At 37.9% G+C, this 27,799-nt stretch overlaps 1 protein-coding gene and 2 non-coding genes across 8 annotated transcripts in view; 2 read left to right on the plus strand and 1 right to left on the minus strand.

Moving 5' to 3' along the window:
• The window catches only part of LOC131431279 (disintegrin and metalloproteinase domain-containing protein 10), a 235,095-nt gene that overhangs the window by 116,828 nt on the left and 90,468 nt on the right, over window positions 1-27,799 (minus strand). The gene's annotated exons all lie outside the window — the stretch shown is intronic.
• On the plus strand, window positions 20,825-20,897 carry Trnak-cuu (transfer RNA lysine (anticodon CUU)). Its single transcript has one exon. It is a non-coding gene; the product is annotated as a tRNA-Lys (tRNA).
• Window positions 26,767-26,839, plus strand: Trnaa-agc (transfer RNA alanine (anticodon AGC)). Its single transcript has one exon. It is a non-coding gene; the product is annotated as a tRNA-Ala (tRNA).

Here is a 27,799-nt window from a genome sequence, read left to right on the forward strand (position 1 = left end):
CTATGTGAACACATCTTCAATATCACAGAACATAAATACATCTACAGTATCACAGGACATGTTACTCGATGTTACTCGAGGTTACTCGATAAACTCACAATACTAATGGCCCAGAATAGAATGTTATGCATGTTTCAAAGAGGCTACTTAAACGGCAAGAGAAATACATTATCATACCACTAGGTGGACAACGAATGATTTTTTTTTCAAATGCTCATAGTCGAAAACTGACATATCTTGCAAAAATGTGTTGCATTAGTAATCAGTTGAATTTTCGAATACTGAGAAAAAAAATTCAAGTCGAGTCCTACACAGAAGAAAATCGATTTAAAAACATAAATGATTTTTAATTGTGATGAATTTTTATCCCAAAATAGGTAATTATATTCCCTACCAATCGTTCATAAACTGCAAGATGGGTTCATTTAAGAAAAAAAGGCGGGTGGGTAATGTCAGTGACATAACTGGATGACGTGAACACGAATAAAATTGATCGTTCAGTTCAGTTCAGATTCTAAATTCTTTAACTGAAATTCAGGTACCGGATTTTGAATCCGAATACTAGAATTGAGTTCTGGAACTCAATTTCGTTGCAAGATTCGGTCAATGAATTCTGAACTTGAACTCGGTAACTGAATTCTAAATAGTTAAACTCATCACTGAACCTGTGGTGTGGAACTGAATTCGAGACCAGGATTTTTTTTCGGCTCTGAACCTGGGTTCTGATCCGCAGCTGAATTTTAGTTACAGAATTCCGATCCAGGATTTCGTTTCCAGAATTCAAGCCCCAGAGGATCCAGAATTCAGTTGAAGATCGTCCGAATCTAGTTTCTAAATTCAGTTACTTTTCTTGATTTGTAGAACTAAACTTTGGAACCAAAGTCTAGTAGAATAATATTTTAACACCATTCAATTCTACTATATATAGTAGAATTGAAGGATCAGGGTCATTTCGCCGAAAGTCGTTTCGCCGTAAGCCATTTCGCCGAAAGGGTTATTTCGCCGAATGACATTTCGCCGAATTGGTCACCTCGCCGAATGCCATTTCGCCGAAAGGGTCATTTCGCCGTATTCTGAAATCGTCTTGAAATCGTAATTAGAATTGATTCAAATTAAAGACAAACGAAAGATGATAGCGTTAACGCCCGTTTTGTTGATCTACCATTGTACTTCTTGAATAAGGATTGATTGTTGTACTCTTGAATAAAGATTGATTCATGAACCTCAGAAAGTAGTTCCCAAGCAAACTTGTTGACTATTAGCTACTAAGCATCAAAGCAATTGCATAGGTGTATCTACCAGGCAAATGTAGGTGGTATTTTCCGTTTATTAAGTGAAAGTGAAAAAATATCTAATGCGGCTACGCCACATCGTTTTGGTTCATGTGCTGTCTGACCTCGCTACCGCTCGTTCGGACCTAACTAAAGCAAAAAAAACTAGCTTTGAGTACACCGGGCAAATGAGGCGGTTACAGGTTTGTATGCAAAAGGCCGCCGCTTCCGACGGCGGATCGGCGGCCAACTCAGCTGTCGTCGGCTTCGGTTATGTGGCTGCGTCACATCAGTTATACCGGAGACATAGCATGCAGGAGATATGACATAGCATGCAGGAGAAATGACCATTTCGGCGAAATCAACCTTTCGGCGAAATGGCCCTTTCGGCGAAATGACCTATTCGGCGAAACGACTTTCGGCGAAATGGCTTTCGGCGATATGACCCGCTCCCGAATTGAATGGTAACATTCTACTGAACGCTCAAGTGATAAACTAGTGATCAAATTCTAGACTTCCATTCTGGTCTAGAACTCCGAACCTGGACTCTGGAAAGCAGTGTACTCAGTTAATGAAATACAACTTAAATTTGAATCTGAGTTCTGTGCCTGGATTTCGGTCTGGAGATCCTGACTTTCAAATTCAAAATTCTGAAATTATATTCCAGAATTCAGTTTCTAAATTCAGATCCAAAGTCCAGGTTTCGAATCAATCCTGATCTCAGATCCAGAATTCAGTTCCAGAATTATGGTAACGACATTATGCAAACGACCAGCAGCAGGATGACTCAATCGCTCTTGTTTGAAGCGAAACTGGCTCTGCAAATGTCCCACAATTGATTCAATGCTGAACTGAATTCTTGATACTAGAACTGGAACTGAGCTCTGGACCTGAACGAACCGGAATGATGCACTTACTTTACTTCCGGCTCAGTCTACTGCGCAGACTAGAATGAACGAAATGTATCAAGTGTTAATCTTTTTCATATTATTTATTTAACTAGTTAACCTTTTTACCTACCCAGGTACGAGAAAGGCTTCATTCTTTCACAATCGTTGATACCAAACATTTTAGAAAATTTGATTTTGGAATTATTTGTGATTATGAAAATGTTATCATAAATTTCTGATCAAAATTATGTTGATACGTTAGATAGAACAAGAGATATTCACGATCAAAAACTTATCACTCTCTCAGAAGATAAATTTTAAAAAGGCGCTCTATAGTAAAGTAAGTCGTATTCACGACAAAAAGTTCTTATTCAAACTGATTTTTCCCAGAGTCTTTCTATCGAAAAATAGACTGTTCTGAAAGTCATGATTATCCAAGAATCCAATGGATTTCATTTTGTGAGGAAATTTTGTGGAATATTGTATTGCTAGTAGGGGCCGATATTTGCAAAAAGTATCGGACAGGACGAGTTCGTCAAATGGTGAGTCGCCACTCACAAGTTCCTATCTCATGCCTTCGGGTGTGTCTTATGATGACCGCCTTCCGCGGTAGTAGCAGAATGAGAGGGTGTGAGCGAGCAAGGGCGCGATAATTTTACCGTGGCAGAATTGAAGGGTGTTCTTAAGAGCTTGCTGATTTGAAATTCAAATAAAACACATGCCAAATTGGCATTGAACATTTATTTTTTATTTAGCCATTTCGGGCCGCCATGACTATTTTTCACAAAGGTCATTCTGCGGGTCCAACAACCACTTTTTCAAGCATTTGAGGGCGTTTTTCAGCAATGACACGTTGAATATTTGTTTCTAAAGCATCAATCGTTACTGGTTTGTCCACATAAACCAATGACTTCACGTATCCCCATAAAAAAATAATCGAGTGGCGTAAAATCACACGAACGCGGAGGCCAATTAACCGGTCTTTTTTTTCGTAATAATGTTGTCGTTGAAATGATCTTTGAATAAGATGATTGTTTCGGCCGCAGTGTGACATGTGGCACCATCCTGTTTGAACCACATCTTGAAGATTTGGCGACAAAAATTCATTGATCATTTCTTTATCGATTTTCATTCACGGTAATCACCAAGCACCATCAAATTCACGGACTTCTCTATAAACATTTATAGTTAACATGGAGTTATCCTAAAGACTGTCCCAGAAAGTATGGACGCATCCAAAAACCGCTACCATTTCGCAATGATTCAGAATCTGTCAATTTTTATGGCTGCGTCCTGTTGTTTACACTCTTCTCTAATCACTTGTGCAGTTGTTTATTCGTTTTCATTAGTTTGTTTCAAAATGCGTGGACTTTCAGCAGAACAACGTCGAAAAATTGTGTACAAATGGTGCACAGAACGCGGACTGTCACCGAGAAAGATTGCAAAAATGGAAGGAGTAAGTGAAAAAGCCGTGCGAAATGCAATCAGGAAGTTCGGTGAGGATAACACCTTTGAGGATAAACCGAAAACGGGTCGAAAAAAAGGTCCTGATAACCCTCAGTTGGATAAACGTATACTGAAGGCTTTCGAGCAAAAGAAGGAGGTTTCACTTCGGGATGTGGCCAAAAAAATGGGCACTTCGAAGTCAAATGTTCTTTGTGCTAAAGAACGTTTGAATCTTCGAACCTATAAGAAGCAGAAACAACCAAATCGAAGTCCGAAACAAGAAGCATCGATCAGGCCGAGGGTTCGAAAGCTGTACAATACGATTCTTGCTGGAAATTTGAACTGCATAATCATGGACGACGAAAACTACGTGAAACTCGATTACAAATCCTTGCCGGGACCACAATATTATACGGTGCGATAAGGGCAATTGTTAAACCATCGATTGAAGTCGAAAAAATTGGTAAGAAAGCTATGGTCTGGCAAGCAATTTGTAGCTGCGGTAAGATTTCGAAACCCTTCATCATCACTGCATCAATGAACAATGAAATATACATCAAGAAATGTTTACAAAAACGACTTCTTACCATGATTCGAAGCCACAAGGATCCTGTTGTCTTCTGGCCGGAACATGCTTCTTGCCACTACTCGAAATCAACGGTAGAATGGTATACTACCAAAAATGTCACTTTCGTCCCAAAAGACATGAATCCACCAAATTGCCCACAACTTCGACCAATTGAGGAATTTTGAGCATTAACGAAGGCACATCTTAGGAGCATGTCTCGGCAGCCGAAACCATTCAACAGTTCGAAAAAGATTGGAAAAAAGTGTCAAAACTTGTTGCCAAGAAGTCTGTACGGAATTTAATGAGGAACGTTCGCAAGAAGGTGCGCCATCCAGTCTACAATGGCAATGAGAATAATATTCTGTTGTTGTAGTCTAATATTATCAGTATATCGAATAAAATTTGAATATTTAACACTTTTGAATTATTTACAGCGAAATCAAAATGCGTCCATACTTTCTGGGACAGGCTTTATTCATGATGATTTGCCAAACAATACTGAGTAGAGACTTCACTTTATACTGTCAAAACAACTTTTAGACAATCAAGTAATTCCTATTGAGAAAAAAAACAAACCTAAAATAACACCTGTTACAACTCGTTCTCTGGGGTTTGTAAAAAAATGGTACTTCTGATCCAAAAACGCTTTCATTATTGACTCAACTAGCAACATTATCAATCAATGTCCAACAAGACGCGTTGAAGTTATCTATCCATCAGTGTCTAATGCAAACTATTCAGCGCTGGTTCAATAACCGGTGGTTGATGTAAATTACTACGTATCTAGTTCTAAGCCAGCGAAACACAGCTAACAATGAATAACTTTTCAAAATCCACATAGTAACATAAATGTTTATCTGAGTTTAACGATTAGCTTTTCCTTGCTTTATACGATGTTTTCTGAGAGTAAAAACTAGCATCAAAAGCAAAACACTTCTGGATGCGATCTGTAGACTGTGGAAAACTTCGCCGCACTTTCCGTTTCATAATGTGCTTGGATGATTTAAGCTCACTCGCATATTTGTTCTGCGTTATATTTCTACTTCAGAATCCACCATTTGCAAACAACAAGCAAAACACTAATTAATCCGGAGCCTTCCATTTTCATCATTCTCTCACGTACTATACTGTGAATCCAGTGACCGAATATTCATATGTAGAATGTAAACATTATCATCATCAGACCGGCTGCATCTTCTTATAACGTGCCATGACGAACCACGTCTAGTGCTTGCACATCTCAGTCAGACGTCGCAATGAGTTTTTAGATTCAGGAAACGACATTTAAATGTTGATTCGAAAAAAAAAATGTAGGGGAATAATGTCACAGATTTTCTACGGACTCGTAATTAAACGTAAGAAGCAATTGAACATTTAGGGCAGAAAATTGACCAGAAACTAAGGTAAGTAGCTTTCTCAATGTTAGAACATTGAAAAGTCGTACCAAACAGCTCAAACGGACTGTAACTTAAAAAGCGTGCCTACGTAACTTGCAAGCAAAAGCGACTCGTACAGAATAACTTTTATTCCAAGCCATTAAACACTCCGCATGAGTTTTTAGTAAAAAGCAGGCCGCCCGGGTTCCGTTTGGTTTACATACAAATTTCATTGCGAAGAAACAGCACGTTTTTCATGAATGGGAACTATAACAGCGAATTTGCCCAACATTTCGGCGGAACAACTTCCACAGTCAGTGTTTCGTTAAAACACGCATGTTCATCGGAACAGGAGATGAAAATTTTATTCGCAACTACACAACTCCGTTGGTGATTTTTGTGGTTCAAACGAGCACGCAGACAAAACACACAAACCAGCAGAAGCAGAAAAAAAACGAATGGCAAGAGGCTAAAGCTGGAAATAAATCACTATTTCCCGCGGCCTTGGCACCGAAAACGAAATGCATTAAATTACCTTACAGTTTGCAAACAACCGTCCGTCATTCGAGTGCGGTAAACTGGTTGAAACTGCGTAATGGCGCGGGAAAAACGGCGAATCGGAGGCTTGAGTGGAAAACTGTGTGCAATGGAGGCTATAATGCAGCAGCCATTCATTTCACTTTTTATTTTCGTCGGAAAGACCATCCCAGAAGCCACCCCGCCACGGGGTACGGAACAACTTTTATTTTTATTTCTTTTGATATTATTTTATTCGTGCATTATATTTTGCACTTTAAATCATTGGTTTCGAATGCATGGTCGAAATCACGGAACAGCCATTTTTATCGCCATATGAGTTCGACACCGACGGTGTGAATGGAACTGGCCACGTGTGTGTTTTGATACGTCGGTGATCCGTGTGCTTATGGCAGTGCGAGTTTTAATGAGAGAATTAAAAGTTGCATCAAGAAACATGCACTTGCGGCTGTTTGTTTGTGCACGTGCTCACGCAAATTAGCACGCAATTTTCCATTTCACAGTTCCGGAAAACGCAGGAGCTGCACAAAAGTGCTTTCCATATCGCGGCTTCAACACACACTCGGTGTCATGAAACCCATAACCGGTTGCAGATTGGATGGGAAGTGGATTCTGTTCTTGACGGAAGAGCGTCCAGATCCACGTGAAGTTCATTTGGTCCACACTAGTCTAATTAAACCTTTTTCGACTGCTATAAATTGATAATTATAATACTAGATGCCATGAAAAAAAAATTTTTTAATTAGACTCATAGACTGTCCCGAAAAAGACCGCTATCATTAATTGAGACGCTGTTACATTTACTACTTCCTGTTGTGTATATTTTGCTCTCACCACTTTTGTAGCCGTTTATTTTTTTCCATCAGTTTGTTTCAAAATGTGTGAACTCTCAGCAGAACAACGTCGAGATGATGGGCATAAAAACCGGACTGTCGCTAAGAATGAAAGGCAAAATTCACTAAATGAGAAAGCCGTGCGAAGACAAATCAAGAAGTTCGATAAAGAGGTTTAACCGTACATGGGTCGGAAAAAGGTTCTCTTAATTCTTGTTTGAACAAAATATATTTCAAAGGCGTTCGAGCAGAAGAAGAAGATTTCAGTGTAGACTGTGACTAAAGAAAAGGTCAAATTTCATTTTTTTGTGTTAAAGAGCGTGCAGAAGCAATCAAAATGCGGTCCGAAACTACAAGCAATGATCGGTCCCAGAGTTCGAAAGTTATACGGTGCAATACTTACTGGAAATTCGATCTGTATTATCATGGACAACGAAACATACGTGAAATTAAGCTACAAATCCATGCCGGAGTTACAATATTATACTGTGCGAAAAGGATAAGCATTGAATAAGTCCGATACATCAATTCAAGTCGAAAAAATTGGTTAGAAAACTATGGTCTAGCAAGCTATTTGTGGCTGCGGTAAGATTCCGCAACTCTTCAGCACAACGGGTTAGATGAACAGCGAAATATAAATCAAGACACGTGGACTGAAAAGTCCCATATCCTAACAAAGAGGATACGATTTTTTGGTTCAAAATTACCTTTATCCATCAACGTAATATCCATCAAGAGCAACGCAATCATTTCAGCGCTGCTATTACATTTCAATACCACTTTTGTAGAACGATTTATCTCTTGCCTCAGCATAGGCCTCAGCTTTAGCGATAACCTCTTCATTCGTGCGAAATTTCTTACCGGCGAGCATTTTTTCAGGTCTGCGAACAGCCAGTAGTCGCTGGCAGCTCAATTTGACGAATACGGTGGATGTGGGAGCAATTTGAAGTTCAATTCATGCAGTTTTGCCATTGTTTTGATTGATTTGTGATTGTGATTGACTTTTCTTTGCCATACGCGGTTGTTTCTTCGCAATTTCAGCCTTCAAACGCTCCAATAACGCTATATGATATTCACTGTTAATGGTATTTCCTTTCTCAAGATAGTCGATAAATATTATCAGGTGTACAACTTTGCTTCCGCCGTTTTTTTCCAAAATTGAAAGCTTTATTGCGAAAAAGTGCATACAGATGTATTATTCAAAGTATTGTCCGTCAGTAGCGACAACTTCCTTTTATCTTTCCGCCAATTTTCGGATCCCGGCTCGAAAAAAGGAGTCCTCTTTTGACGCTCTCCATGAAGCAATCCATTTTTCCAACTCTTCGAAGGATTGAAAATGGTGATCTGCCAGGCCGTGTGCCATCGAACGGAATAAGTGGAAGTCAGAAGGGCCGACATCTGGGGAATATTTATTTATTTATTTATTTATTTCGTCAAGCAAATGTAGACTACATATAAATTGTTTACAATGTTCACTTACATACTACGCATTATTTCTACGACAAAGCTGAGATTTGATTTGATTTTTTGACATAGTAAGGTCAAGATGTTCGCAGTATTGATTGTAATGGCGCATTATTCGATTGACTGGACTGTATTTTGCATAATTTGTTCTAGTGTTTCTTTCTAAAAATAATTTCCTGGTTCGTAATTGACGGCTAGGTGTATAAAAACTTAGTTGCGATAATAAAGAAGGTGATTGAATGCGTTGAGAAATAATGTCGCTGATAAAATAAAGCATTGCAAGGTCGCGGCGTTCTTTAAGCGTTTGTATATTGATGAGCTTGCAGCGTGCTTCATATGATTGTAGAGGAAATGCTGTCCAGTTTAATTTACGAAGTGCATATAAAAGAAATTGTTTTTGAATAGATTCGATGCGTTCTTCGTGAATAATATTATATGGATTCCATACTAGGCTGCAATATTCCAAAATAGGTCTGACATATGTAGTGTATAATAATTTTATTGTGTATGGGTCCTGAAAGTTATGACTGAAGCGTTTAATAAAGCCCAGCATGCTATTTGCTTTATTGATTATGGTATTGTAGTGTTCCACAAAAGTGAGCTTGGAGTCTAAGATTACGCCTAAATCTCTTACAATTTTACATTTTTCTACAAGTTGATTTCCTAGATGTATGTTTGTGGGTATAGTTTCATTTTTCCTACTGAAAGTTATTGAGTTACATTTTTTTACATTAAGTTGGAGTAGACTTTTGCAGCACCAAATGTAGAATAGATTGATTACGTTCTGGAATATTACAGCGTCGTTGATATTTTTTATTTCCATGAAGAGTTTCATGTCGTCTGCATATATAAGCACTTTCAGATTTTTGAGTATGAAGGAAATGTCGTTTATATGTAAAATGAAAAGGAGAGGCCCTAAGTGAGAACCCTGAGATACGCCAGAAGTTACATTAATTGGTTTAGACAGAATGTTTTGGAAGCGGACTACCTGTACACGATTCGTTAAGTATGATTTGAGCCATTCAAGAAGAGTATGTTTTATGCCATATTTTTGTAGTTTGTGTAGAAGTAAAGGTATGTCAATACGGTCGAAGGCTTTGCTAAAGTCAGTGTAAAGAGTTCCTACGTAGTTGCCGGCGTCCATTGCATTCAGAGTGAATGTCATAAATTCTAAAAGATTTGTTGTAGTTGAGCGGCCTTTAAAAAAGCCATGTTGTTTGTTTGTTATTGCAATTTTAAGTTGATGAAAAAGTTTTTCGTTTACAATTTTTTCAAATAATTTTGGAATGCATGAGATAATGGCTATTCCACGGTAGTTCCGAATGTTAGATTTTGCACCAGATTTAAATATTGGTACAAGAAAGGAAGATTTCCATGCTTTAGGAAAAGTACATTTATATAGTGATAAGTTAAAAAGTAGTTGTAGTGGTAGTGTAAATTCTTCAGCAAGATTTTCTAAGAATATTGGTAGTATACTGTCAGGTCCGTGCCCTTTTGAGGCGTTTAAGTTTTTCAGTGCTGTCGAAATGGCATGTTCTGATAGATAGTTTACTGAGATGGAGTTGGAAAATGCAGGTATGAAAGAGAAGTATTCACGGTCACGGTCAGTTTCTGAATAAGATGTATTTATATACTTCTTGGAAAAAAAATTGCAAAGTGATTGCAGATTTCTGTACTATTTTTCCCTACATGTTCGTCGAGGTGCATTTGAGATGGAAAATTGTTGCTTTTTAGTTTAGTTTTTGTGTAGTTAAAAAAGTTCTTAGGGCAAGTTTTTATTTCGTATTCAATTTTGCTGTTATATTCTTCATGTGCTGTGTTAATGGCTATTTTAAGTTGATTGCATAGATTTAAGTAATTTTGAAGATGAGCGTCACTTTTTTCTTGTTTGTAAGTTTTGTGTGCTTTTTGTTTCCGGTGGGTGGGGCAAGACTTCCCATTTCAGCGTTTCCAGGTACTTTTTGACCACTTTTGAAACGTGAGTCCGAGCATTGTCGTGTTGGAGGATGACTTTGTCATGTCGCTCTTGATATTGTGGCCGCTTTTCTTTTAGCGCGCGACTAAGGCGCATCAGTTGCGTTCGGTAGCGATCTTCTGTGATGGTTTCACCCGATTTTAAGAGCTCGTAGTAAATCACACCGAGCTGATCCCACCAAATTGAAGGTTTTTTCTCGTCGACATCGAAATCACCATTTTTAAAACGTTGAAACCACTCCCGACACGTTCTTTTTTTCAGAGCACCATCACCGTAAGTTTCGGAGAGCATTCGATTCGCTTCAGCTGATTTTTTTTTCGAATTTTAACAGAAAAGTGAAACTTCCGGCAAATGGCGAGAATTGGGCACATAAACAGTCATTTTCAAGCGAGATTAATACGAAAACAAGAACAACTGTCACTGAAACGGCGATGACAATTCGTTCGGCACTGTACACTTCCACTTTAAAGGCATTATCATCTATGTATTTTGACCAGCCTCAGCCGGTACAGACACCTATCGGAAAGCGACGGAAGCAAAGTTGTACACCTGATACACCACGCACATCCCAAAATTTCGAGACCATAACCTTTCCAGTCGATTGTTGTGCTTTCGGGCGCTTTGGACGAGGTTCACCAGTTGCTGTCCACTTAGATGACGATCGTTTTGATTCCGGAGTGAAGTAATGAATCCATGTTTCATCCATTGTCACATATCGACGCAAAAATTCCGGTTTATTACGTTTAAATATGACCAAGCACTGCTCAGAATCATCAACACGTTCTCGTTTTTGGTCAAAAGTGAGCAAACGCGGGTCCCATTTTGAACAAAGCTTTCTCATAGTCAAATGCTCATGCAATATAAAGCCAACACGTTCTTTTGATATCTTTACGATGTCAGCTAAATCATGCCACTTCACTTTTCGATCATTCAAAACCATTTTGTGGATTTTTCATGTTTCCTGGTGTTACTGCCTCATTTGGACGTCCACTGCGTTGTGCATCATCGGTGTTTCGTTTGAAGTCAGCAAACCAACGTTGTATTGTTGTTTCTGATGGAGCGGAGTCTCCATAAAACTTTTCAAGCCATTGCTTAACTTGATTGGCCATCAAGAAGCAGGGTAAAATTAAAACACGAAACTGTATTTGAACCATTGTTCTGAAAATAGCAAATCTAGTGTCTTTCTTAGCACAATAACTCCCAAACTAATGAATAGAATATCATGAAATTTTAACAGCTGTCTTTTGAAGGTTCGTATTAACTGAAGAAAACGGTAACTGCAATAAAACTAGCGCCATATATGTGTTAGGCCTGGGACGTTTCAGCCCATGTGTTACCAGTGATACCGATAGAATGGTATACCATCAGAAATGTTACTTTCATTTCAAAAGACACGAATCCACAGAAATGCCTGCGGAATCGACCAAGTGAAAAAAGTTTAAGGGAGTGACAAAACTATTTTTTTTTGGAAAAGATGTCTCGGCAGCCGCAATCATTCAACAGTTTCGAAAAGATTGGAAAATGTGTTTATATATATATCGCCAAACGTCTGTGCTGAATGTTATGGTCCTGTGGTAGTCTAAAATTAACAATATATTCAATAAATTTAGATATTCATCATATTCGCATTATTTTCATTGTAAACTATGCTGTCCATACTTTCTGGGATTACAACAAAGTGGTCGTACCATCTTCACAATTTAGGTTAAGGGGCGGGGTTTTTACATTTTTTACATATAAAAAACCAGACCCCAACGTTTTCCTTTTCGTTGTTTGTTACTTTGGGGAGGTAAAATCGTAGTTTTCACTTCAAACAACCACCAAAAATTTAAAAAATTTAAACAAAATCAAAACTAAAAATAAATCAAGCCGAATGTCATATCACATTCGACTCAGTTCGTAAGAGTTCATAAAACGTCTGTGTGTATGTGACAAATAATGTCACTCAATTTTCTCAGAGACAGTGATGTCCGAGCTCAGCACACGAGCTGCTCTATACCTGCAGTGTGTGCCTGTTAAACTCGTGTGCTGTGCTTTTCAAACCAGACTCATTAGCGTGTGCTATTTGTGTAGTCCACCTACTGACAAGAAACAATACAAGAGCGGACACTGTGTGCTTAAAAATTATATTATATTATTAAATAAAAAAAATAACGGACACTCAACTCAGCACGTGAGCTAGCACAAGAGTCAGCTCACGAGCTAGCTCCCCATTCCAGCTCATGAGCCAGCAGATGAGCCAGCATCGCGAGCTGGTTTTTCGAAACATACGACTCTCGATCCAGGAGCAACACGGCACACGAGCGTGTGCTTCAGTCTTCGTGTGCATGTTTTTGAAAAGGTACAGCACACGGACTGTATGAGAGCTGGCTCGTGTGCTGGGCCATCACTCCTCAGAGATGGCTGAACTGATTTTCACAAACTTAGATTCAAATAAAAGGCCTCATACAATTTTCTTGAATTTCATTTGAATCCGACTTCCGGTTCCGAAATTAAAAGGTAATATGTGCAAATTTATTAAAAAATGCGCACTCAATTTTGAAATTTCTTAACCGATTTTCCGATAACCGAAGTTCCCGAAAAGTTGATTCAGATCCGACTTCCGGTTCCGGTAATACAGAGCGATTAGTGAAAAATTTCAATTTCATGAGTATTTTTTCAAAAGCGATGGCGAAATGAGGATCACATTTTTATAAAACTTACTGCTAAATTCATCTAGATGGTAGACCTTGTTAGTTAGAGAATAATGGTGTTTCATGCAGATCCGACTTCCGGTCCCGAAATTATAGGGCATTTAACGTCGAGATCTGGTGTTATCTCGAAAATCTCTGGGAATTTTAAGATTTCGAAAACCCTGGAAGAAACGATTACACTACATTTAGACGATTCAGACAATTCTAAGGCATTTGGCATAAAATATGTTTATGATTTCGTAGATTTCATGATGTCTTCTAATCGCTTTAACAAACCGCTAATTGTTGGTAATTATGAACTGTCAAGAGAAAGTCGAATAAATAGCAGACGATTTTGCTGATTGCTACGTCGAAGTTTCAATAAAACTTTTGGCTGTAGTTCCTTAAAACTGAAAACAAAAATTATCCCATTATGGATGAACGACCTTCACAATTGCCAACAATTAGTTTTATGCAGATTAAAATTAAGTCATTCTTAGTAGAATTTTCCTTTAACAGAACAGACAACCTTCCTTCCTGCGAAGCATTTCTGCTTCGCTCCCACCCAATGTAAACATTTTCCTTCGGTACGTCGCTAATATGACCGGGAGCTTAACATGTCGTTCCATTTTAGTCTCGACAGGTATTTAAATTGTCGGTAAATATTTGCTCATTCCGCGAACCGCCAAGCCACCAGGATCTACTTTCGCCGAATTTCACACCTTTTGAATTCTGACAGCGAGGACTTTCACTAAGCCTTCGGTAAATTGTGTGTCGACCCACCCACGGTAGAGGCCAGGGGTGTGTCGGAATGGGATCCTAGAGAATCCTATAAAATTACAATCGAAAAGGGAGTGGTGAAGCATTAGGGATAGACCGGAAGAATGTTTGAAAAGCTGTTAAGCGCCATGGTGATTTTCTTTGCGGTGCCTCAAAATACCGGGATAAGACTTCGATGGGGGAAACAAGGACTCCTTTTTTTACAACCACTTGGTAGTTTGTTGATAATTGTTCGAACAATTCAGGATGCTTTCATGTAAGCCCGTAGCTTATTAATCTGATGCTAAAAAACACAGCATGAAAGGTTGAAATTATAAAATCTTAGAATGGAAAAATTAAAGCGAACCTAATTGCTCCAGTAATATAACTACTGCAGTTGCTTAACACTTGAAGGTAGTTGAATATTCATCAGCCGAACTGAACAATATTGGTTGATGCTAGCGCAGTATACTGTGAGGTTGTGAGGTGTTGATGATAATTAAAAACAAATTGTCGGTGCGGAAATTGCCAGTCACTGACAACATCCTCTATTTACCATAATGAGAAACAAAATTTTAATGCGAATGTCTTTCACGAAATGTTCATTCGACCGATTTCCCAAACCTTCTTTTCCATACTATTTTAGTGGTGACAAATACCCGCTCATTTTGCCACATTATTGTCCATCCGTTTACTCATTATACTCGGACACGGGGCGGCCGCGTGTTCTCCTTTTAACGATGTAATTACCAGCCATCATGCGGTAGCGCAAAACCATATCCCATACTCAACGGCTATGGCAAACACGATGACAAATCCTGCACGATTAAATGAGCCCGCACACGGTGCTGGAGGCTGTCTAATTTTTACCGAAAGCTGCACATGAACCGGGTTGTGTTTCGGGATGAAACTTGTTTGATGAGCACTACGCGAAGAGCTCGGTCAATTAGCAGTACTACACAGTATGTGTGATGTGATTATCTCACGATTCAACAGTAATTACACATACACAGAAAAAAATGGTGTACAGTAAACGACAATAACTTGGCTACGAACTAGACAAATTCTGCTTTTACAAAGGCATTCTACACATTCCTTCTCACCAAACAACATCAACCTACACCGATATAGAACAACATTTGACAAGATTGATCATTGAATACAACATCGTCGGGGTTTTCGTAAAAAAAATCAGGTGTTCCACAAGGTAGTAACTTAGGATCTTTGCTATTCGTGTTATCAACATGATTTTACTTGATTTAAAATGTATTGTAATCATTCTAGATTTAAAAATTTACACTTTCGATCGACTAACAGTAACAAAAATAAATGAAAAAATAAGTTAGTTCGTAGTTAAAAGTTACAATTGGTAAAATGTTCCAGCACATTTTTATGTTACGCGAAAAAAATTTAATATTATTTTAAATATTGAAAATGGTTTTAATCCACCTAGTGGAGTTTCAATACTTGTCTCATTGGCGTTTGCATGAGAAATCGGTGTACGTTTCATTTCGAAATAATTCGACATCCATTTCGCGTATTTCTGATACACAAATATGAGAAATTAGAAAAAGGTAGAGAACTGGCTCAAGCGTTTTACACATTCTACGGAGAAAAATATGTGAATCGAACGATCATTTTCTTACTTCCGAAAGAATAATGTAATAATACCATACAAACTAGAACAGCTTTATTTCACTAAGTTAATGCATCACAAAGAGTGGAAGAATGAAAATACTGAAAGGATTTTTGTACCTGTAAAGTTGTAGTTCTTCACTTTTCCGAGAGTTGAACTTTTTACCTTTTTCATGTTAAAAAGGCTATGCAATCACTGTGAAAACCGACTTTTGGACGGAGTTCCGAAAGCCTGAGTGTTATATACCATTCGACTCAGTTCGTCGAGATAACAAAATGTATGTATGTGTGAGTGTATGTCTGTGTGTACGTGACAGATAATGTCAATCGATTTTTTCAGAGATGGCTGAAACAAACTCAGATTCAAATGAGAGGTCTTACGGTTTCATAGATCGCAATTGAATTTTATTCGAAAAAGCGCACTCAAGAAAAATTCGAAATTTCTTAACCATTTTTAACAAACTAAGAAGTTCCGAAAACGGAACTCACTTCGTTTTCTCAGCAACGGTTAAACCGATTTCCACAAATCATGATTCAAATTAAAGCTATCAGTGTCTTAAAAGATAGTGTACAATTTCATCCAGATCCGACTTCCGGTTCCGAAATTATAGGGCGATGAGTATCAAAGCTTACAAACTATCATACAAAATTATGCAAAACCGGTACGCATCGGTACGTACTAGTTTGAAAGAAAACACCACCGCCTTTACGAAAGAAGCACACAGTGTGCATTGTTCAATTTCGTATAGCGTGCAGGGTTACCACATTTAATATTAACTATATTAACTTGAAATAACTGTTCACGAATTGAAAATGTTATGGTAGTTTATACCCAAAGGAAGTTTTTGATTTTATACAAGCTTGAAAGAATTTTTTTTTATAGAATCTTCTAGTGATATTTTTGAAAATATAAGTAATATGAGAAAGGCATCATTAGACCACTAGATGGATTAAAAACGGTTTTTTTATTGAGTTGTAGGTTTGACTCAAGAAAATTTGATGAATCTAGGATATGTTAAATAAATTCATTTTAATAAACGCGTACTGTCGGTTACGTCGTTTATACGATTATGTCGTCGAAATCGAAGATGTCTGCCATTAGCCGTTTTAACTTGTCAAACGACCTAATAGTAGCTTTCAAATGTGTCATAGATTATCGAAATCGATTCAGGCATCTTCGCGAAAATTGAGCGGATAGAAGACATTGCGCGGATTGTCGGTTACGCCACTTATAAGATTATATCTACAGACCTGTAAAAAAAGTCTTTCGAACATGATCAATGGTCTCGTGGTAGCTTTCAAACAGGCTCAAGATAGTTGAGGTCGATTGAGCTATCTCTGATTAAATTAAACTCTTTGTCGGTTACGTCATCTATACCACCATAACTACAGGACCGGAAATTGCAACCATTTGATCAATGAACCCAATAGCAACTTTAAAACGAGCATAAGTTTGTTGAAATCAGTCCAGGCAAAATTGAGTATAGAAAAATGTGGACACATATCTTTTACGATTTTGTCGAACTGAGTCGAATAGTATATAACGCTCCAGGGCTTCGATCAAAAATCAAAAGTTAGTCCAGTTCTACATCAACATGTGGAATTCAATTTCTTTTCAAATTTTTGTGCAAAAAAAATGCTAAACAGAAATTTTTGAAATACATCACTACAATTTCAATATTTCAATATATGAAATTATTTAAATTTGCACTAATTGTGGGTACTTTGCATATTTTTTCACATTTTACTGAACAAACTCACATATTAAAAATAGACTACTTCCATCACGCTAACGCACTTATGGCGAAAATCGGTATGATACTGATGTGCGAGTATGGATAATTTAGAGAAAGTATGCCCAGTAAGTACTAAAGACTGTCCCAGAAAGTATGGACGCACTTTGATTTCGCTGTAAATAATTCACAAGTGTTAGATATTCAAATTTTATTCGATATACTGATAATATTAGACTACAACAACAGAATATTATTCTCAACATTTGCTACTTAGCCATTGTAGACTTGCTGGCGCACCTTCTTGCGAACGTTCCTCATTAAATTCCGTACAGACTTCTTGGCGACAAGTTTTGACACTTTTTTTCAATCTTTTTCGGACTGTTGAATGGTTTCGGCTGCCGAAACATGTTTCCTAAGATGTGCCTTCGTTAATGCCCAAAATTCCGCAATTGGTCGAAGTTGTGGGCAATTTTGTGGATTCATGTCTTTTGGGACGAAAGTGACTTTTTTTGGTAGTATACCATTCTACCATTGATTTCGAGTAGTGGCAAGAAGTAAGATCTAGCCAGAGAACGACAGGATCCTTGTGGCTTCGAATCATGGGTAGAAGTCGTTTTTGTAAACATTCCTTGTGTATATTTCGCTGTTCATTGAAACAGTGGTGATGAAGGGTTTCGAAATCTTACCGCAGCTACAAATTGCTTGCCAAACCATAGCTTTCATACCAAATTTTTCGACTTCAATCGACGTCTCGGACTGGTTTAACACTTGCCCTTCTCGCACCGTATAATATTGTGGTCCCGGCAAGGATTTGTAATCGAGTTTCACGTAGGTTTCGTCGTCCATGATTATACAGTTCAAATTTCCAGCAAGAATCGTATTGTACAGCTTTCGAACCCTCGAACATTTGACTTCGAAGTGCCCACTTTTTTGGTCACATCCCGAACTGAAACCTTCTTCTTTTGCTCGAACGCCTTCAGTATACGTTTATCCAACTGAGGGTTAGCAGGACCTTTTTTTCGACCCGTTTTCGGTTTATCCTCAAAGGCGTTATCCTCACCGAACTTCCTGATTGCATTTCGCACGGTTTTTTCTCTTACTCCTTCATTTTTTGCTATCTTTCTCAGTGACAGTCCGCGTTATGTGCACCATTTGTACACATTTTTCGACGTTGTTCTGCTGAAAGTCCACGCATTTCGAAACAAACTAATGAAAACGAATAAACAACTGCACAAGTGGTTAGAGAAGAGTGTAAACAACAGGACGCAGCCATAAAAATTGACAGATTCTGAACCATTGCGAAATGGCAGCGGTTTTTGGTTGCATCTATATTTTCTGGGACAGTTTTTAAGAAGTATAAAGAAAGGTAGAAACGGAAACTTTTTCTACAAAAATGAAAAAAAACAACTCATTAAAAAGAAATCCATCGGTAAATTTCTAACCGAAATGGATTGGTAAGTTTCGAACGAAATGCAGGTTTTCAAACTTAGTTTTTTTTTCTTGAATCTCTAGGCAGCCCGGTTACCGAGAGATAAATATGGAGTTATTATAACTGACGGCCAATCAGTTCTACACTGAGCAGCTATGATAGTACTTAACGAATACGATGGTTAGCTTGTTTGAATTTATATTTGATTATTTTCGAATGAACCGATGTTTATGAACAACTATCGTTCTAGTTTAGTGATCCTTGGTTCGTATTACTGTTAAATTTTATAGTCTGTAGCTACTCTCATCCTTAAGCAAAACAAATTTAGAGCTTGCCTTGTTCTGATATTCTACCTCATACTTAGCCTCACACTACGCACTCAGACACTCCAACAATTTCAACTTAAAAATATCTAAGACAACCAAGACGTATGAACCAAAAAGAATTCAAACTTGGTCAATCGAAGGATCCGAAACCTACTTCTAGACCATATCAATCGTGAATATTCTGGACAGATTCCTAGTTTGTAACACACAAAGCATTAAAATAGCTTATTTAGTAAGAAAATATGTGTGCTATTCTAGATGGCTTAGGATATGCATTAGAAAACTAAATTCATAATTTAATTCAAGTTAGTAAAAGCGTTTGAAATAAAGAAAACTACAAACAATAATGAAGCGGAATGGTTTCTGTGGAAGCACCGCCAATGAAATGAGTCATGAGAAAAGCGTATGAATTGAGCTTACCACAACCTATAGTGTTTTGAAAAACGATAAATAACACGAAAGAAGAATTTTTCTCTAGATTAGATTATTCTTAAAAGCTCGAAAGAATAGATAAGAAACCATTGTCTTGAATAATCAAGAATATGTAAAAACAATTGTTAAATGAAGTGATAATTTAGTAAAAAAGAAAAGTTCTGGTAACTCTGGTAGTACGATAAAAGAAACTCCTACGATTGGAGTTTTTTACGACATGGAAGCAGGAACTCAGTGGATCTACTATGGACTACACTTTTTGGCTGCCGGATTCCACCCGGCTCTAGGCTGATAAGATCAGGTACTACATTTTGATCTTAGTCTTTAGGCCGAGAAGCGATGTCCGAAGAAAGACTATTGACATTATCAATCTCCTATTAAAGCCCAGCCCATTCAGACTCGAAATAAAAAAGAAGAGCAAAATTCATATAGCGAAACCTTGAAAAAGAAACTAACCAATCCATCCAAGGAAAAGGCCAATTAAATGAGATGGGTTCCAGTGAGATGTCCTGCTCCGTCTTCGGCGCCGAACAGTTATACAAATTCAACTACTAAGTAAATGTCTTCTTGTTGACATTTTGTCTAAGACTCTTCAATGCATAGACAATGTAAATTTGACGGTTACGTGTTAAAAGCTCAAAATAAGGCTAAATGGATACAGGAATATCAAAAAACGAAATTTTAACTCGTTTTCTTTTCTATGATTTTTCTGTATTTTTACATTGTGTGTGACTCTCAAATTTACTTAACACATCAATGATGATCGAATTTATTTTCTAATCTGACTAGTCCCTTTGCTCCTATTAGAAAGGATATGATTTTACCGTTATGTATCCTATAAGAAGTCAATAAGAATTATATTTAACTAAACTGAGCTAAATTTAGAATTTCTTATAAGTGAACCAAAAAAAGAATCGGATGATTTTTGGTGTTAAAAATCGTTGCTGTGATTCACTCTAACTAATGATTTTAGTAATTGAGATGAATGATGTAGGGTAACATTGTCGAATATCGAAGAAATGTGCATTCAGATAAGAAAGAACAGTTTTGTGTTATGATTTGCCACTGTAAAAAATTGTTTCAAGAGAAGAAAAATTTGCAGAAAGCACTAGAAATATTCGCGTGAATTTAATTTCAAATCGCTTATAAAGGAACCGTCCGCTATCTCTCGTGGTTGGCACCGAATAAACATCACACCGTTCGCCTTTCGCCGTCCCACATCACAAAACCAGCCACGGGAATGTTTGCTAAGAACTGTTACTGCACTGATTATTTTGCGGTCACTCCCGTCGTCATCACATAACGCGGTTGACTTGTTTGATCATGTTCGACTGTGTTTGTTCCTATACACTGACTCACGGCGAACGTTAGCGAGAGGCGTTGTTCCTTACGTTACGAGCGAACAAACATTGGTGTGATTCAGCTGCGAAAAATGTGGAAAGAGCTTTTATTGAAACACAATCTTCGCTACAACTGCCCGGCTAGCTCAGTCGGTAGAGCATGAGACTCTTAATCTCAGGGTCGTGGGTTCGAGCCCCACGTTGGGCGGCACTATTCTTTTGCTCAGGATGTTTCCAGGGATTCAATTTAAAGCGCTAAGCAGACGCAAACTTTATACTATTTATGTAACACTTTAAGAACATTTCACCCAGGTGCAATATACTTCCTGATGTCTCGGACGTAAACGAGTGATAACTGACTGCTCGCCGCATTGATGACGTATTGTAATAAGTGTTGCCATATCTTTAAATATATCGGGCAACTCTCGTTCAACGGGTGGTTTCTTCAAAGAATTTCTTTTGATTCTTGAACTGAAACGAGCAGAAATTATTAACAAATTGATTTGACAGATATTGTATTGCCGAACATTCAATTTGTGCTCATCATCTTATTGCTCGAGTCAATTGTGTTTGCTGGATATTAAATTTGAGCCGTGATATTGTGTTATTTGAGCAAAAACCGATTTTGATTTTGCACTTCAATTGCTGGCTTACCACAATTGTGACCGATCCATTATTGTTTTGTTCTACGATTCGCTATAATGGAGATGAAAAAACAGTGCGGTGATTGTCATCTGGATATTAACGAAATCGAACCGTTAAGCAGTGGTTTCTGTGAGGCTTACTTCCAAATTAGCCTACAGTGTTGTGGATTCAGCTTTAGCCGTGCTAATAAGGAACTTTTTTCGCAAAACAAAGTTATTTATGTCTGCGCAAATTGCCGTAATGAATTGAACGGAATGAGTGTAAAATCGTACCTTTCTAAAAAACTTGCTTCCGAATCTAATATACCATCTGATGATGGCTTGGCGGTACAAGTTCAGCAGTTGACAAAGTTGGTTGAAACCTTGAGTGATAAAGTGGATCGTTGCATTTCGGATACTGATAAATCTAACCGATTGAAAAAGGAATGGCCAAAGCTCGGCGTCAAACGCCGCCGCGGCAACGAAGGGCAACCGATTGGAACATCATCAGATTGTGGAACAAGTACTATTGACCTTAGTGACTTGTCTGTACCCATTCTGAAACCACCGATACATACACCGAAGTTTTGGCTCTACTTATCCGGTTTACATCCTCTTGTTACTGCTGAAGATATGCAAAAAGTCGTATTAGCTTTAATCAGAATTGGCTTTCGGAATCCCAATCCGTTGCCAGTCGTCATTCGATGCAGTCTGGAACTCAAGCTTTCCGTACAAGCGTTCGAATGAAAAATAAATCATTCATTTTGAGTTGCCAAATACGCTCCTAGACTTTACGCGATCCTGAAATTTCGGATTCTTTTCAGTTACTACCGAGCATCTGGGTTGCTTGGGAAGGTTTTGATAGAAACATACATGCAAAATATAAACTAGAACAGCTTAACCGACATTTCCGACATTTGACGGAAATAGTACCTGCCTGGCTTGAGGTGTTATTTTCAATTTCCGTGGCTAGATTAGCACCTTACACGTCCGCATTTCCCTTTCATCTCTCTCTCTCTCTCTCTTCCGAAAATTCTTCATTCAGTAAATATTGAAATTCACGAAACAAGTTGTGCTTCATTCTCAAACTATGAAATCTCATTGACGTTATCTTCTAAATTAAATCTTTTTTTTTCGTTCATGTAAACTATGAATAACTTTACATATTCACGTTTCCTTTAAAACAGAAGTCGTTTCTCAACATGCTAATATTACTTCCTGCATTAGAATGATGGCAACTTAATTATGATAGGTTTAAAAATTAATGTGTTTTAAACTGTAAAAATCGATTTTTTTCTTCCGAGTCCATACTATCGAAAAGATCTTTGATTATATTTGGGTAAACACTCAAATTTCCACTGAGGTCTTTTTTTACGCGGTTTTCTATGCGGTTTCTTGCTGCTTTTTACATGGATTTCCAAAGCTACCGGTTTTTTTTACGTGAATTTTCAAATTCATCCGGTTTTCTTATTTTTGCCTTTCTCATATAGAAAGGTTATGCAATCACTGTGAAAACCGACTTTTGAACCGAGGCCCGGAGGGCCGAGTGTCATATACCATTCGACTCAGTTCGTCGAGTACGCAAAATGTCTGTGTGTGTATGCGTGTGTGTATATAATGTTTTTTGCACTAACTTTTCTCGGAGATGGCTGAACCGATTTTCACAAACTTAGATTCAAATGAAAGGTCTTGTGGTCCCATACAAAATTCCTGCGTAACGTGGATTAAAACAGGTTTTTTTTCTTAGAAATGCATGACTCTTTGTGCGGTTTTATTACGCGGTACATATCCCCACTTAAAGAGATACCTCAGTGTATTTAATTTGCCTACTGATTTGCTGGTATAGCGACTGATCAGTGTTTTCTAGCAACAGTCCTCTTATAAATAATGATTACAACTTAAAATATGAAATACTAATCGACTTATTATATTTAAGAATTACGTCAATCATTGAATAGTAGTATATTTATTGCATTTTTTTCATTTCGAATACATCATATTTTTTTTGTGTGTTATGTTTCCTGTATAACTGATGTGGCGCAGCCACATAAACGAAGCTTCATAAAGCATAAAGCATTCATAAGGCATAAAGCTGCCGAGGCGACGCATACAAACATGTAACCGTCGTTTCAGTTCGGTTTCACATCTCATCCAAGTCAGTCGATAAAACAAAACCGCTTACGTTCGGGACAGAAGAAACCAAGTACAGTATTATGTAGTGAACAATAGAACGATCTCGAAATGAGTGAACCAAACGAACAAAAGCTACAGCCGACACGAAAGAATACAATTGTTGTTGACTTCAGGCAGTGCAAAATTCGACCTTCGATACGAGAACTTGAAGGTTTACTTAAGGATCAAATGCATCTTGACATTAAACGTGTGCATTTACTTCAATGCAATAAGACGAATAATGTTGTTTACATCCAGTTTTATAAAGAGTTAGATGCAATTCAATTCGCAAAAGACAATAACAATGTGCACTATGTGGAGCACGAGAACATTAAGTACAACATTCCAGTATATATGGAAGATAGTGCTATAGAAGTACGTGTGCATGATCTTCCCTCAAGCGTCACTGATTCATATATTGGCAAAACTATGTCCCAATACGGAGAGATTCTCTCTATCGAAAAAGAAAAGTGGAAGAATTTTTTCCTTGGTATTCTAAATGACGTACGTTTATTACGCATACACTTCTATACCTTCTTATGTGATTTTCGGTCAAGATACAAGAATTCCAAATCACTTGTTACCTATGACAATCATATGGCCACATGTCAATATTGCCAAAAAGCTGTTCACTACGGTAAGCCATGTGATAAACTGGACAAGGAGTACACCTGTGACAGCCACCAACAACAATGAAGCATCCCCTTCAACGAATTCATCATCATCCTTTATAGAACAAAGTACACCTGCTGCAGTTAACAAACTTACCCTCCAACCAACCAGCAATTGCAACCAATGTACAACAAGGCGCATCTACAGCAACTAGCAACTAAAAGAAGACGGAAATCGACAACAATACCATCAATGGGGCAATGGATGACGAGACGAACCACGAACGAAGTGCCCTCAATCCTAGCAGGAGGGAAATGGAAGCTCCTCTTCCCCTAGAAAAAGGGTGACGAGATCCAATTCAAAAAAAAATTTATTTAAAAAATAGGCTCAATCGGCCACGTAAAGCTTGTACGCAAATAGGCCTGAATAAAAATATCTTTTAAATAAAAAAAAAGTAACCGTCGTTTGCCCGGTCTACTCGAAGCTAGGTTTCTTTGTTTCAGTTAGGTCCGAAAGAGCGGAGTCGGACAGCACACGAACCAAATCGATATGGCGAAGCCGCATTAGATATTTTTTCACTTAGTAAGCAGAAAATGCAATTGCTTTGATGCTTAGTGGCTAATAGTCAACAAGTTTACTCCGTTCTGAGGTTCATGAATCAATCTTAATTTAGATGTACAATTGTAGGTCAACAAAACTGGCGTTTACATATTATCATTCATTGATGGCGAAATGGCTTTCGGCGAAATGACCTGATCCAGTTCAGAGGGCTTTACTAATTTTTACGTGGTCATGTATATGAAAATACTGGTGCAATATGAAATTAAATTCATTTTTCTTGCAGGATGATAACTGTTATTCCGGAACCGGGAGTCGTATCGAGATAAAGTTTTATAGCATTTTATGGAATTGCAAAACCTTACATTTGAAGCTAAGTTTGTTGATGTTGATTTTATTCAGCCATTTCTGAGAAAATTGAATGCATATTTTTTGCATTTTTTCACATATCACAGTGTAATTCCGGAACCGGTACAATTCAATAGGGTTATATGGGAAAGTAACCTCCCACATGAATTAATTTTCGTACAAATCGGTTTTTACTGCATATTTTACTCGTATACACACAGACATTTTACGATCTCGATGAACTGATCCGAATAGTGTATGACACTCGGCTTTCCGGGCCTCGGTTCAAAAGTCAGTTTTCACAGTGACATTTCTAAATGGTGTTTTTTATAACAGCTTGCTGATTTGAAATTTAAACATGCAAAATTATAAAAAATGGTCACATTTTTTTTATTTGGTAGATAATTTCTTGGCATTTAACATTTAAATATGATTGTGGGCATATGGCCGCCACTGCTATTTTTCTTAAGGGTCATTGTGAAAAGTCCAATTTTCGATCACATTTTTAGGCATTTGAAGGCGGATTTTAGCAATGACACATTGAATATTAGTTTCCAAAGCATCAATCGCTGCTGGTTAATCCAAATAAGCCAATCACAAAAAATAATCGAGTGGCGTAAAATCACACGAACGCGGAGGCCAATTCACCGGTCCATTTATCGAAATAATATTGTCGTTGAAATGTTCTTTCAATAAGTCGATTGTTTCGGCCGCAGTATGACAAGTGGCACTATCCTGTTGAAACCACATTTCGTCCACATCCATATCCTTTAAGCTTTGGGAACAAAAATTCATTGATCATGGTTCTGTATCGATTTCCATTCACGGTAACGCGTCGTCGTTCCTCATTTTTTAAAGAAATAAGGACCGATGATTCCATCAGCACATAGACTGCACTAAACAGTTATCGGGATGCAGAGGGAATTCTTTAACGACGTGTGGGTTATCTTTGCTACAAATACGGTAACCAAAAGTAGGCCTCATCACTGAAGAGAACTCAATCGCTTAGCAGTTGTAGTCAGATGTCCAGCAATAATTAATCTGTACGATATAAGGACACATTTTTTTTATCGGTTGAGTAATATGCAGTATTCACTCAAATTATAATAAAAATATTTCAAGTCTGATCCCAATGCTTCCATGTAATTACAGCACTAGAACTCTTCTTCTATCGAAAAACTTCCAAAAATAAAGCAAGAGAGTATCCTCTCTTTTGGGATAAGAACCGACAGACAGGAAAAATGCATACGAGCGTTAGAAAATACCAAAACAAACGAAATACTCACTAATATTATTTCATTCCATTATTCCGTCACTCTGTTTTTACGTATAATAAAAAATATTCGAAAAAAATAAAACCACAAAAATAACAGCAATATGCTTTCTGATTTCTAATACGGAGATACATAGAATTTAAATAACGTTATTTACCTTACTCTTTTTCAGGATATCGGCAAAATATGTACCAGCTCTCAACAAAATAGAAATACTACACGGTTTGAATATTTTAAAAGGCCTCCTGTACGGCAAATAACTAGTTGAAGCGGGATGATCGAGCTCAAAATTGAACAAATATCGAAACCTTATAAACAACCATTGTCTTCGTTCAGTTCTCATTCTCTCGAAAAAGAGAAAATAAATATTCATAACAAAAGCCTATTGAAGAAGTATTGTCTTGCGCCTGGACCCCTTTTTACCGCAGGTAGTAAATTATAAACGCGTTGAGCCTGGCTCGATCGACAAATAACACAGCATTTATCACAAGGGGATGTAGCTCAGATGGTAGAGCGCTCGCTTAGCATGTGAGAGGTACGGGGATCGATGCCCCGCATCTCCAAGAACTCTTTTTTTTTATTTCAGACAGACGGATTTAAAATATCTAACCTATCGAGTCACTCACCACCTACATTATAGCTGACACAAATGTCACACTTCATAATGATAGCCCGAAAACGGCTGTTATTTGAGGGCACCCATACAATCAGTTGACTATCTTAGACGAGGGGCAATTTATTTCTGTCCCATCAACCTACCCGTTTCGATTGTTACTAGCCGCTAGTAGGCCAACACACGGCGCGCCACATTTACTTGACACACTAAAACCGTTGACCCAGTAGTGCGATTTTATATTTATGTGTTGTGATCCGACAGATAGGTCACTGCTGCGTTATCGCTAGTAGGCTACACGAAGTTTATTGGTTGTCATTTAGACGACGACGACGACGACGACGGCGGCGGCGGTGTGCGGTCTTTGATGCTGGCAATGACTCCATTAAATCTTGCGTGCCGGCCGGTCGTTAGCGTAGTGACCGATTCTGTTGGGATTCCGAAAAACCGTGGAGCGAGAAGTTTTTTTTTGTTTTCTTGCTGGAACCAGTCCTTGAACATTTCTCCTTGAATGGTCTTATTGGAATGCCTATTTCCGTACAAATATCCTTCTAACTGGAAGGTGCACCATAAACTTGCTTGGCCCATTCCGGTACCTGGAATCTAATTAGGAGGGTGAAAGCGTAAGGACGCAAAAGTGGAACATAAAAAGAACGGTTGTGTTCTACGAACGAACGAAACAACAGCCAACCGAATGTGAGGTAGGTATTCGAGAAGTCTTTGCACTTGAGGGGTGCAGGTAGATTGCAGGATTTAGAATCAGACCGGAAACCATGTAAATAGGTGGAAGTACCGCATATGCGGTTTTCAACTATTCTATCGGTATTGTACCCGTTCTAGCCAGCAGTATTTAAAAATAAGATGTTTTTGTAACCATTTTATCAGTACTATTGTTATAATTTACACATAG

This window comes from Malaya genurostris, chromosome 2, assembly GCF_030247185.1.
Source record: "Malaya genurostris strain Urasoe2022 chromosome 2, Malgen_1.1, whole genome shotgun sequence".
Classification (NCBI taxonomy): domain Eukaryota; kingdom Metazoa; phylum Arthropoda; class Insecta; order Diptera; family Culicidae; genus Malaya; species Malaya genurostris.